Source organism: Gopherus flavomarginatus, chromosome 1, assembly GCF_025201925.1.
Source record: "Gopherus flavomarginatus isolate rGopFla2 chromosome 1, rGopFla2.mat.asm, whole genome shotgun sequence".
Taxonomy (NCBI): Eukaryota; Metazoa; Chordata; order Testudines; family Testudinidae; genus Gopherus; species Gopherus flavomarginatus.
The window spans coordinates 338773807-338787282 of NC_066617.1; positions in this window are offsets into that span (position 1 = coordinate 338773807).

Below are 13476 nucleotides of genomic sequence, written 5' to 3' on the forward strand. Positions count from 1 at the left end.
TCCCCTCCCCCCACAGCCAGTCCTGGGAAAAATGAACTGTCTGCATCTCGGCACAAACCCAGTTTTGAGAAAACTTCTTTACAAGGTATCACTGGTTTTCAGAATCAGCTAGTGCTAAAAGGCACTAAAGCTCATTAAAAGGGTCGGACAAATATTTTTTGTCAAAACTTTTTTTTGGATTGAAAACTAGTTTTTAAAAAGCAGAAAAAAATCACGGACAATGTCTGCTTTCCTTCAAAATCTGTTGTGGTTTTTTTTAATTGAAAAACTGAAATTAGTCTGCCAAAACCTGAATATGGTTTGGGGTTTCAGAAGTGTGTGGCCAAATATTTGCTGCTTGCTGTGTTTGATTGTTTAAAGAAACAATAAAAAATTCTGCTTAAAAAAATGCTAAACTTTTGAATCACCTCAGCTTGTGACCGACCACTTGAGCCCATCCAGTCAGAGATTTTTCCAGGTTTCTGATACTCTGCTGGCTTCCTTAACACATTTCTGTTTCAATAACTTTGGGTTCATCTAGGTTAGACCATAAGAACAGCCATACTGGGTCAAACCAAAGGTCCATCCAGCCCAGTATCCTGCCTACCGATGACAGCCAATGCCAAGTGTCCCAGAGGGAGTGAACCTAACAGGTAATGATCAAGTGATCTCTCCCCTGCCATCCATCTCCAGCCTCTGACAAACAGAGGCTAGGGACACCATTCCTTACCCATCCTGGCTAATAGCCATTAAAGGACTTAGCCTCCATGCATTTATCTGTTTCCTAGAGACTGGCTCCATGGGGTCCCTCACAAACTGGAGACAGTTACTGTGGGTTTGTCTTTAGTATAGCTTATGTACATACTTCACGAACTGAGCATTTGAGCTTGTTCCAGAATCTGGGATGAGCCTATGTTGTGAAAACTGAAAAGCTCAAACTAGCACATGTGTGTGAATGGACACAGGGTGCTAAAATTAAATTAACCCAGGGGTTCTCAAACTGGGGGCCGGGACCCCTCAGGGGGTCACAAGGTTACTACTGGGGGTCGCGAGCTGTCAGCCTCCACTTCAAATCCCACTTTGCCTCCAGCATTTATAATAGTGTTAAATATATAAAAAAGTGTTTTCAATTTATAAGGGGGGGGTCACACTCAGAGGTTTGCTGTGTGAAAGGGGTCACCAGGACAAAAGTTTGAGAACCACTGAATTAACCCCTCTGAAGCCTCAGGGAACGCAGGGGAGTGGAGGCAGTCTCCCTTGGTAGGGTCGAAAAGGAGGTAGGTGGTGTAGGATATTGCTCTTCTCATGTGAGCCCTCCCCCAGTGGCTAATTTTAAATGAAGCTACCTTCCCCTGACATGAATCTCCCCATGGCACTGAAATTAAATATAGACTATAACTTAGCATTTGAGACGTGAAAGGGATGGTAGCCCTAATGGAAAAGCTAACAGCTTGGCTCTTCTGCAAGCCTCAAACTGCTGAATGAGCTTTAGGGTAGGGAAGGTTGTGCCTCCCAAACAGCCTGGCCTTGCCCCCTATCTGACCCCCCACACACACTTCCTGTCCCCCAACTCCCTGCCTCCCCTCAGAATCCCCACCTCATCCTGCTCCTTGTCCCCTCACTGTCCCCCAGAAACTCTGCACCATCACCCTGGGACCCCACCCCTGGTCCCTGTCCCCTGACTGCCCCAACCCCTATCCACCCCCCTCTGCTGAGTCCTGACAGCTCCCAGAACGCCCACGATCCAACCCCCCATTCTCTGTCCCCTGATCGCCCCCCTCTGCTCCCTGACTGTCCCCAGGACTCCCTGCCCCTAATCCAACCCCTCCACCCCCCGACCCCTTACCCAGAGCCTCAGCGCATCCAGGAGCATCCCTGAACAGCGGTGTCCACCCCGCTCAGAGCCATGTGGTAAAGGGGCGGGGCTATGAGCTCCAGTGAGGCCTAAGCTCCCTCTGCTCGGCGTGGAGCTCGCAGCCCCGCCCCCTTACCACATGGCTCTGAGCAGGGCGGAGCTCAGGTCCCGCAGGAGGCACGCTGCACAGCTGTTCAGGGATGCTCTTGGATGTGCTGAGGCTCCAGGAGAGGGGCGAAGGCATGGCCGGGATGGGAGCCTCACTCGTTCTCTTGGGGACCCCTGCAGAACCCGGGGCCTGGGGCAAATTGGCCCACTTGCCCCCCCCCCCCGGGCAGCCCTGCAACAACCTCACAACTCAAGGCAAGTGGTCACTTGCGGAGGCGACTCTCCACATCAACCTCCTTGAACTCAGACTGGTCATGAACGCTTGCACTCACTTTCTCCACTGATCAGAGGTACACGCACAAAAATCATGACAGTCACTACCATGTATACGTATTACATAAATCGTCAGGGAGGCGTCAGATCATCCTCTGTCTGCACAGAAGCATGAAGCTCTGGAATTGGTACATTTCCCACAATGTTCTAATAGCGACCTATCTACCACAAGTGCATAACACAACAGCGGACAATCTCAGTCGCAAGTTCTCCCACAACCAAGAGTGGAATATGAACCCACCAGTACTCTATAGCATATTCTCTCAATGGAGAACATCGACAATAAACTTATTCACCACTTACCCAAACAAGAAATGCCCATGCTACTGCTCCAGGGCCGGCCTCAGGCACCACTCGCTAGGGGAGGCTCTCCTTCTTCCTTCTATACACCTTTCCCCATTTCCTTTGCTGCTGAAGTTCCTGTTAAAAATAAAAAGAGAAAAAGCAACTGTCATACTGATTGCTCCCACCTGGCCAAGACAGATGTGGTACCCCTACTGTCATGGCTGGCAGTGTGTCCACTGATCCCTCTTCATCCCACTCCTTACCTCCTCTCACAGAACAAAGGGTGAATTCTCCATCCCAAACTACGGATACTCTGGCTCAAGACCTGGCTTCTTCATGGTTTCAGAAGATAGAGATCCCCTGATCTGAGGAGGTGCAGGAGATATTACTACATATATCTCTACTCCGATATAATGCTGTCCTCGGGAGCCAAAAAATCTTACCGCGTTATAGGTGAAACCGCGTTATATCAAACTTGCTTTGATCCACCGGAGTATGCAGTCCCGCCCCTTCCGGAGCTCTGCTTTACATCCAAATTTGTGTTACATCGGATCGCGTTATATCGGGGTAGAGGGGAGTAAGAATTAGGCTACCTGTCACACTTACCTAAAAAAGTGGACCAGGTTTCAGGTTTGGTGCAATTCCAGGCACATTACCCTGGCATCTGCTACTCTCTCCATGGTATTAGACTACAAACTGATTCTCAAGAATGCAGGACTATCTCTTAGTTTGCTCAAAGTATACCTGGTGGCCAGGGCGACTCTCCATCATCAAATAGAGGGAAACTCAGTTTTCTCACACCCAGCTACAGAGAGGTTCCTCAAGGGCATAGCAAACCTCTTTCTGCAACCCAGACATCCCACCCAACACGGAATCTAAACCTGGTTTTTAAAGAGTCTGACTAGACTGCCCTTTGAACCTAAGACCACTTGTTCACTCATATGCATGTCAATGAAGATAGCATTTCTGGTCACCTTCACCTCAGTAAGACTAGGGGAGATGGCAGCACATATGGCACACTCCCCTTTAACAGTCTTCTTTTATGACCAGATTACTCTCAGATTACTCCTAAAGTTCACACCCAAGGTGACCTCCTCTTTTCACATGAACCAACCAGTTCACCTCCCACCTTTTATCCTAAGCCTCACCACAATAACAGAGAGGCCATACTTCACATGCTAGATGGTAGGAGAGCCCTGGCCTTCTACCTGGACAGGACGAAGGCTTTCAGGAAGTCCCTTAGCAAGTCCTTTCCACTGCAGATAGGTCTAAAGGCACAGCAATATTGACTCAAAGGCTCTCCAAATGGGTCGTGAACTATATCAAACACTTCTATCAAGTTTGCAATGTAGTACCTCCATCCAGAATCTGCACACAGTCCACGAGGTTGGTTGCCTCCTCTGTCACCCTCCTTAAGAATGTCCCTATCTTGGAAATCTGCAGAGCGATGACTCGACTCCAAAGCCCAAACCTCCGATCTGGGATACTACTTGGGAGTCTCCTACAAAGGAGCACCCATAGGGACACTATTCAGAGAAAAAGAGGAAGTTACTCACTTTGTGCAGTAATGATGGTTCTTCAAAATGTATGTTCCTATAGGTGCTTCATGACCCACCCTCCTCCCCTCTGCTATGGAGTTCTTGATAGAGATTGTGTGATCAAGAAGGAACCTGAGGGTGGTTTGCCTATGTAGAGCTAATTAGCCTTGAGGCAGAGCACGAGGGGGGGGGAGAGCATAAATGAGCCAAATTGACACTGCTACCTAAAATCTCCAATCAGAAGTGCAGGGACACAGACACACCTGCAGTGGAGCACCCATAGGGGGACACATCTTGAAGAACCATTGTTACTACACAAGGTGAATAACTTCCTCCTCTGTAAGCTGACAGGAGCACTATACTGCACTACAGTGTTTTTCCACTTGTCATAGGCTGGAGCAGGGCTGAGTTCCCTAACTTGACTAAGACCCTCAGAGCTGGATCAGGCTTGATAATCTCTTAGCTAAATTATTATTAGGTGCCAACAAACTGGCCACCTCCACTTGATCCAAAATAAAGATTTGCAGCTAGTCAGAAACACTGTGTCCCCTCCTAGCAAGCGCCACTAACACATTACCCCAGATTATTTTTTTTAATTCCAAGGGTAAAAAAACCAAAACCCAAATTTCTATTCCTTCAAGATAACAGCAATTAGGACTAGGAAAAGAGAAATGCAGCTCACATTCTGTAGCTGAATTTTATTTTGCTATTCTTCCATGGAAATCATAAAAGAATTTAAAAACAAATACCATGCATTCCCCATTTAGATTTCTCACAACCCTACCCTCTGGGTCTCCACTGATCCATCACATCAAGTTTCAATTAATCCTCTTGACCCTGTGCATACTGTATTGCCACAGGATACTAGTTGTAGTTCATCTGGAATCGTTAGCCAAATTTCTTGCTATGTACATTATTATTCTTTTTCCTTTTCTCCACAAACTCTCAGAATATCACTAATAACAATGCTATGGTTTTGAGGTTTATAATCTCCAGGATATTGATGGAGGATGAGAGAATTTCCCCATATAATTAGCTATTGTCCTTTCCATGGAGTAACCCAATGAATGAGACAAGTTCAACAGGAAATGCTGTCAGGTTTATTTGCAGAGTTTCCTTTTAATTGTCCATTCTTACCATTCCATTCAAAACAGGCAAAGATTAGGTATCTTGAGATCCTGGGAAATCCTGAAAATCTCAGGGAATCAGTGGAGAACCAGTGCATCCATGCAAAAGCCCAAAGCCCTTGTGCAGCTTCTCATCTCCCTACCCGCCCCTCGAGTAGTACAACCCCTTGAGTCACAGTGATCCTACGTAGGCACCTTTATCCTTCAAGGGCTTTCATGGAGTAGAGGGCTTTACCATGTAAGATAATGCAGATGGACCAATTCCTCTGTCCAGTGGATAGCTGGGCCAGTTGCTGGCTCCTGCTCCTGCTGTGCTTTGAGCGAGGCCCAACCCAATAGGCAGACTCACAGCATATCTCTCTGGGCCTCAAAAGCACAATAGGCAGGGACGTGCCTAATCTGAGGCTCCTGCTGGGACACAAGCACCTTGGCATCAGGATTTATGTGGTTGTGCACATGCCCAGTGGCAGAAACAGAGGCATGTAGGGACTTTACCAGCAAAAACATAGGTGCCTAGGGACTTCCTACAGTGGAAGTTAGGTTCCTAAATCCCTTGGTGGAGCTAGCCCTTATTCCTTGCCCCAAAAACCTTACCAATTTGAATCCCAAGATAGACAAAGAGTGGAAAACGAAACAGGCCCAGAGAGTTCATTGCCCAAAGTCACATAGCAGTTCAGTGGCAGAACAAGTATTAGAATTTAAGTCTCCTGGGTTCTGTTCGCTATCCACTATGCTACTTACTATGCTGTCATATGAGGATTTCTTTTCTCCCTTCTCTCCCTCTTTCTAATACATAATTTTAACATATCGCATTTGTACAAAGTTCAGTTCAGTGTACATTGATATTTGCATGCATGAGAAGGAAATTAAATTGTCCTACTTCATAGATAACACAACGCACTCCAGTGCAACCACTGCATTGTAGAGAAAGAAAACCTTTTCCCAATTAGAAAATGTCCAAGATAATCCAATAGTCATGCTGCCTACAAACTGTTCAGAGGCATTGCTTGCCAACTATCCTGACTATGATTGCTTCCCCCATCCCTATATGCTACAGCATGGTGAATCTAAAAATAAGTGTGTGGTTAATCATAGATTAAAGCAAGTCCTCTCCCCTGTCTGTTGGCAAACAATACTCTGTCCACATCCCAGTGTGCATTGAACGGCAGGATGCAATATAACAAAAAAGACAGGAACATTGCTGAAAGCATAAACTTCCTGTGTATTAATTCTAAACTGTTAAGAAAGACTAGAGTTACAGAGCTCCAAAGAAATGTTCAATCATAAAGTGTATTCCTACTGTTCACAGGACAATTAAATTCCCATAAAAGAATCATGACAAAAGCAAGAAAAAGAATGTAATTGTGGCTATAGAACCTAGAGATGTCTGAGTGCTATTTGGAAGCCAGTTTGCCTGAAAAGAGAAATGTGGAGGAAACTGTAAGAACTCTTATTTCCCCTGGAATGAGTGACAAATGGGTAGATCTCCCTTATTCAACACTAATTCTTTTCAGACATCTAGCATCACGTGATCTCATTCAGGGACTGGATTGTTAGAATTCATTGTTTCTAGAGATGGGTCTAAAACAAAATCCCAGATCCACATCTAGGTTCAGATCCAAGTTCACAGTGTGAACCTCTCTCTATAACGGGCCAAATCCCAACACCATAAACTTTGGGATTGTTCTGATCTAAATATCAAACTTCAAAATTCAGGAGTGTTCAGGAGTAGGGTTTATTTCAGGTCCATCTTTAGTTGGCTGCATTGGACATGAAAATAACACCAAATGGTTACTGAAGTTAATCTGTTCTGGTTGCCACAGGTCATCAAATAAATAATTTGCATTGCTGTTGTATCCTAATTAAGATTTTACATTTGATGTTGCACACAAGAATATCTAAGTTAAATGTTAGGGGAAACCTACCACTCTTATTCCTGGCAAATCCTTTTGTAACATTCAGAGCACACACAATCACAACCAAAGTTTTCAGTTTGTTGTAAGAGTTTAGTTACAGGCATTGACACAGAACTGCTATGAGCTGGAAAAGCATTCTGGGTATCAGCATGCAAAAAAGAACACTAAGAATGCAGCCTATTGCTAAAGTTTGCTTTACATTCTAAATTTAGCTGTGAAAATAATGAACATTACAAGGTATGGGTGAGATTTTCCCCCCTAAATATTTGTATTCTGCAGATGTTTCCTCAAAAGCATGAGGATTGAGTCACACTAGAACCATTTTTCTGTAAACAGCTGCAGAATTTCAAGCACATTAATTTCCAACTGCTGAGCACTGAAGGTGGTTTGCAATCTCTGATCACTCCCCTGGTCACTTTAGTGACCCTGCTCAGTAGAACGGCACTGGAATCAGCTATAGTTCACTCACATGGAACAGATGCCAATAAAAATTACCAAAAAAGACTGAACTAAGGAACACTAGACAGGGAGGCTACAAATACTATAGAGACGATGCAAATAAATTAAAACTCACAAGCTTTAAAAAAATCTGTTAAATACAATTGCTAATGCTGGATTCAGAAAATTTAAACTGATTAAGTACGATTTTTTTTCACTGAGATTTTTGAAGACACTCAAGTGCATTTGAATGTCCAATTTCCTATCCAAACGAAAAGGAAATGGGACCAAAAAATGCTCATAATCACCTCTGAAAATCTGATCCTTCATATTCACCTAACGTGTAGTGCTATTCAGCATATGAGCCACACAGCAGTGTGTAATGAGCCACCCTTAACCTTAAAGAAATAGCTCAGCAGTACAGCTGATGTCTACGTTTCAGAACAGAGCTCAGCTCTTCTCACATACTGCCAGAAGTCCTGGAGTGAAACTGAGTCACAAGGGAACTGTATATGGAACAAAACCTGTGATGATTAAATTCCTATGCAAGCTCACTGACCTCAAGGGATCACATAGGGTGGGATTTGCAGGGGCGGCTCCAGGCAACAGCACGCCAAGCGCGTGCTTGGGGCGGCAAGCCGCCAGAGGCGCTCTGCTGGTCGCTGCGAGGGTGGCAGGCAGGTTTCCTTCGGCGGCATGCCTGCGGAGGGTCCGCTGCTCCCATGGCTTAGGCGGACCTCCCGCAGGCTGCCACCAAATTCACGGGACCGGGGACCTCCCACAGGCAAGCCACCGAAGGCAGCCTGCCTGCCGCGCTTCGGATGGCAAAATGCTCAGAGCCGCCCCTGGGGATTTGATGCTATTACCGGAGGGATAGACCAAGAATTCTTTAATAAATTATCCCTTTCCATTAGCAAAATCTGCTTTGTACTTTCTAGTTCACTGCAATGTTACAAATGTTAGAAGCCTCTTTGTAATCCAAGTGCACCCCAGTTACTGTGAAAGCTCTGGAGTTGCTAGACAATGCTAAAGAGAAGTTTTGTTTTGATATAGAGACACTGTAACCTTTTAAAGGACCTATGGTTAATTTTGTGCTATATGTTTACCATAACATACCAAGTTTGGGGTTTAGTTCTTTATCTCTCAAACTATTTTTAAAAATTGTAACTGTAAAAGGAACTAAGGGAACTCCCTGGAAGATGCAAATTGAAAGAACATGGCCCGTGTTAGACCCTGATCTGGCTTTGTAGGATTGAGTTCATCCTTTCAGAAACTGGCGTTGTTGGAACTGCACGTATGTCAAAAAGGAGAATGTATGGTTCCAACTCGGCAAAACACTTAAGCAAATGCTTAACTTCAGTATCTTTGAAGTCAATGGGATTTAATTATATTCCTAAAGTTAAGCATGTGCTTCAATACTACTTAACTGGGAGCTAATTCTGGACACGACCCACTGCCTTCAGTGGTAAACTCTTGATCACAAATTTGGTAACTTTACGTGACTGTTTTAACTTTTGATTACTTTTTAGTTATTTAAACCCCAGTTTCCGGTGCAGCATTTTTTAAAGACAGAAAGATGCCCCCATGCACCACTAGAAAATCCAAAGCCTATGAAAAATAGGCAGTTTGTGGAAATGGCAATGAAACAAAAGGATGCATTTTGAAATACTTGCAGTGTGTGATCCAGGAAATGCCAAATAGTTTTCATGGGTAAGGAAAAGAATGTTTTAAAAGTTGTAACTTATTTAAACGCTGAATGTCCCACGTAGCCTGGTTAGTGGGAACAGTCAGTAACACATAAATGTGGGTTTAACACAGTTTTCATTATACCTTTACAGTCTGTGCTCTAGTTGATCATGATCTGCCATAAAGAACAATAGCCAGGTGGGTCATTGTTGCCATCAATAAAATATAAATTATTATGTTTTCTTGTTTTGTTCTGTGCACTCAAACTTGTAGGCATTTAAATTTGTAATTAAATGTTACCTGCAACCCCCATTGTGCTGCACTTAATCTAAACAGTGCCTATTTCTCTGCAAATATTACTGAAATAATGAAGTGCTGCAGTCAGCAAGTGATTTTTACTGCTCTGCAACTACAAAAAATATTATAAATAGTATGAATTTTATATAATCTTTTCAACGGGATAGAAGGTTTAACCATTTTATTGGCTGCAAAAAGTATGCATTACATTTCTGATTTTGATGACAGGCTCTGGAACAGCTTGCTGGAGAGGAAATACCATCTGAGCAGCCCAGAGCATAGAGATTTAAAGATTCTGCAGAACTTTACCACTCACAAGAGAGCTTTTTTTCATAACTAGTAAAACTGGGGTTTCATTAAAGAGTTTTATCATATGCAACATTACATAAACTACCTTCTTCTTACCACACAAATTCCCATTGAGATCAATTGGGCAAGTGTCCAACTCCCAGCAAGGGGATTTTGTGTACTAAATAGAATATGGAATAACAGAGAAGGGGTATATTTCAAACAAATTATGATTTCTAGTGGGCCTATGGTTAGTGCTCTGCATTGCTACGTGAAGGACCCTTGTTCTTTTTCCAGGTCTGAAATCTCACTCCATACCCAAAATTAGGTGGAAGTACCACATAAGCAGCTTTAACCCCGGTGAGGAGAATATCTCAAATCACCATCACTCAGGTTAATCCAAGAATGGCACTGATCAGTTTGACAGAGAGCACCAGCTATCCTCCCTAGAACAGAGAAAAGTCACTAGGTGCAAGCCACAAATTAAAATGGGAAGGGATCTTATGTCAAAGACCTCTGGAATAACCATGAAAAAACAGTAAGACATTGTAGTTAATGAATACCGCTAGGAATATTTTTCAGCTGAATCATTACAATCAATTACAGCTGAATTGTTTTTGTACAGTGATAACCACATTACTCTACCCATGCAGGTATGAATACCAATATGCAGTATGAACTCAGCTAAATCCCATTAAAATCAGTGGTGCAAGCTCTCTATTAAGTGCAATGGAATCCTGAGAAATGAAAACATGATGTAGAGACACTAATGCTAAAACTACAGCTCTGCAAGGAGTTCAACTTGAACCACAAAAATACTCAATATCTGCCTTGGTATGTATTTAAACTGCACCTATTATCCTGTAATGGTTTGTTCAAATGTTGTTATGTTCATCAAGTACCAATAGTAGTTTTCTGCAATTTTTTTTAATTTATCTGGATATCTGAAAATATTATCATGCTTCTGTGTATATGGTCAATTGCTGTTCTGGAACTGGGTCTGAGAATATACCACAGAGAGTGGATCACATGCTGTTTGTCATTTGCCTAGGACTGGCTGATTCTATTCCATGTGTTTGAAAGAGTTTGTCTAGCCCAGCTAAGCAGAAACAATATTCACTTTTTTTTCTCTGTTCTCTGAGATCTTAAATCCTGCTGAAAGTTTGGGAAAAACACACATTTTCTCCCATCTCCTCTATCCGATTTCTTTATAACCATCTGCAGTTTCAGCAGTTATTAAGACACTCATCATTATTTTACATTTTAGCTAAAATAATTATAGCTCAGTTTGGGAGATATTTAAATATTCTTCTGAGGTTTCCTGTTTTCATAGCTGAGTAATCACTTAGTAGTTTGTTTGCTAACCACTGACTTTGTCCCTCACCTGTGTGGAGATGACCAAACTTTCAAAGTGAAAAATCAAGACAACTGTAGCAGAGACGGGTTTGATGGCGTGTGAGGAGAGTGCACATAGGTGTATTTGGACAGCTGAATACTGAGAGTTACTTGTTCTAGGGAGGCAAGAAAATCCATGAAAGAACTTCTAAGGAAGGGGAAGGGCATGATGGCAACATATGATAGGCCTAGTTGGAGTTTGTCTCTGAGGATCATATGTGCTCAGCAAGCTTGTTTCAATTTCACTGGCTCAGCTGACCAGTGGCTTTTCAATGGCCAGAATGTGCAAGGGGTTACAGAAACCAGAGAACAATCACCTCTTGCAAAATTGATGGAGCCTTAGTACCACCCTAGTACCACTGGAGTTTTCAGGGACACATGATCACCCTACCTGTTCTCTGCCTTGCCCATAACACACTAGCTCCCAAAATTCAAAGTTAGCATATATAATATAGCCAGACAAGTATTCCCAGTGCAAAACACTTATTTGCACGCAGGTAAGGAATGTATGATTTTGGTCAGAAGCGTACATTTCCATTCATAGCAACGGGACATTTTGACATTCAGAACATTATAAAGAATAAATCAATTATGTAATTTCATGCATTATGTTGCGACTCTGTTTATATATGGCATTGATAGCGCAAAAGTTGTTCCATGAATACTGCGGTCAAAATGTTCTGTATGAAGTCAGGCACTTAAGTCCATAGTCAGGCTCTTAAATGAAAGCTGAAATCATGTAGTTCCCCTTGACTTCAGTGGAAGTTATGGGTACTCAGCACCTTTGAAAACCAGGCAACTTATGTTTATTGACCTGTAAATCTAGACCATTTTTAGTTGCTGTTTTTCTAAAGGACATGTGGGCTACCAAGCCTTTATAACAATGTGATTTGACACATATGAGCCACATGACAAACTCCATGAAAAATGGGAATAATATAAGCCAGATCTCAAGATTTGCTATAGAAGTTCTATACAAGGCTTCAATGTGGTGCTGATGTCTAGAAAAAAACTGGCAATGCTCAGGAGTTAACTATCAGATGTAGGGTATCTGAGTCATTTCAAAACACTTTAAAAATGCTATAGATGATTGAACTAGAATGTGACCTACTTGTTTCCTTTTTTGTTTTGTTTTTTAATATTGAGACATTCTTAGCCAAACCCTTTCTCCTGGATGATAGTAAGCACAATACCAGCATTATTTCAGTAAAGCTCTTTGTTTAAACAGGTCAATTGAGACGACATTTATGCTAGCATTAATTTTCCACCGCTGGTAAAAACATAAAACAATGTCTTTCTCAAAATCTTTAGGACACCTCTTTGAAGGATTTATCAACTAATCTGGACTGAAGAAGATTTATGAATGTCTTCAGAGAGCAATGACATACTATAACTATTATTTTCTTTTAACCCTGTTACCTGAGTATTTTATGCTGATACCGATGATTGTAAATAATATCTGCCCAAATAAATAAGTAAATACTCGAATGTAGCCATTTTGGGAAGGAGAAAAGACAAAATTATCTGCATAGGTTCAGCATGCACCGGTGCTCTACCAAAAATATTGTAAGTCCACACAAGAAATCTAGTTACTGGAATATTCATGTATCAGAGGGGTAGCCGTGTTAGTCTGGATCTGTAAAAGCTGCAAAGAATCCTGTGGCACCTTATAGACTAACAGACGTTTTGGAGCATGAGCTTTTGTGGGTGAATACCCACTTCGTCAGATGCATGTAGTGACATGCATCTGATGAAGTGGGTATTCACCCACAAAAGCTCATGCTCCAAAACGTCTGTTAGTCTATAAGGTGCCACAGGATTCTTTGCAGCTTTCGGAATATTCATATTGCACTGTTGAGCACTCAGAAGTAAGGAACTGCTAGAGTGAACAGCTGTATGTGCCACTTTCAAAGTACAAATATTAATTAATCCTCATAGTCACTGTGCATTAGGCACATAAATACTATTATGTCCATTTTCCAGAGGGAAAAGAGATTAAATGGCTTGGCAAGGCTATGCGGAAAGTCAGTGACATAGCTAGGGTGGGAATGCAGAAGTTTCTCATTGTTAGTTCCATGCTCAAGCCACTAAACTGCTTTCTCCCAAAACAAAATTTCCTTTTGTTTTATAAAATGTGACCCTGAATTTACAGAGTCATTCATCTGGGTATAATCTCTTTAGCCCCTGAAGAGTCCCAATGAAGTTAGGGGATGAACTGGTGGGGGGAGTAT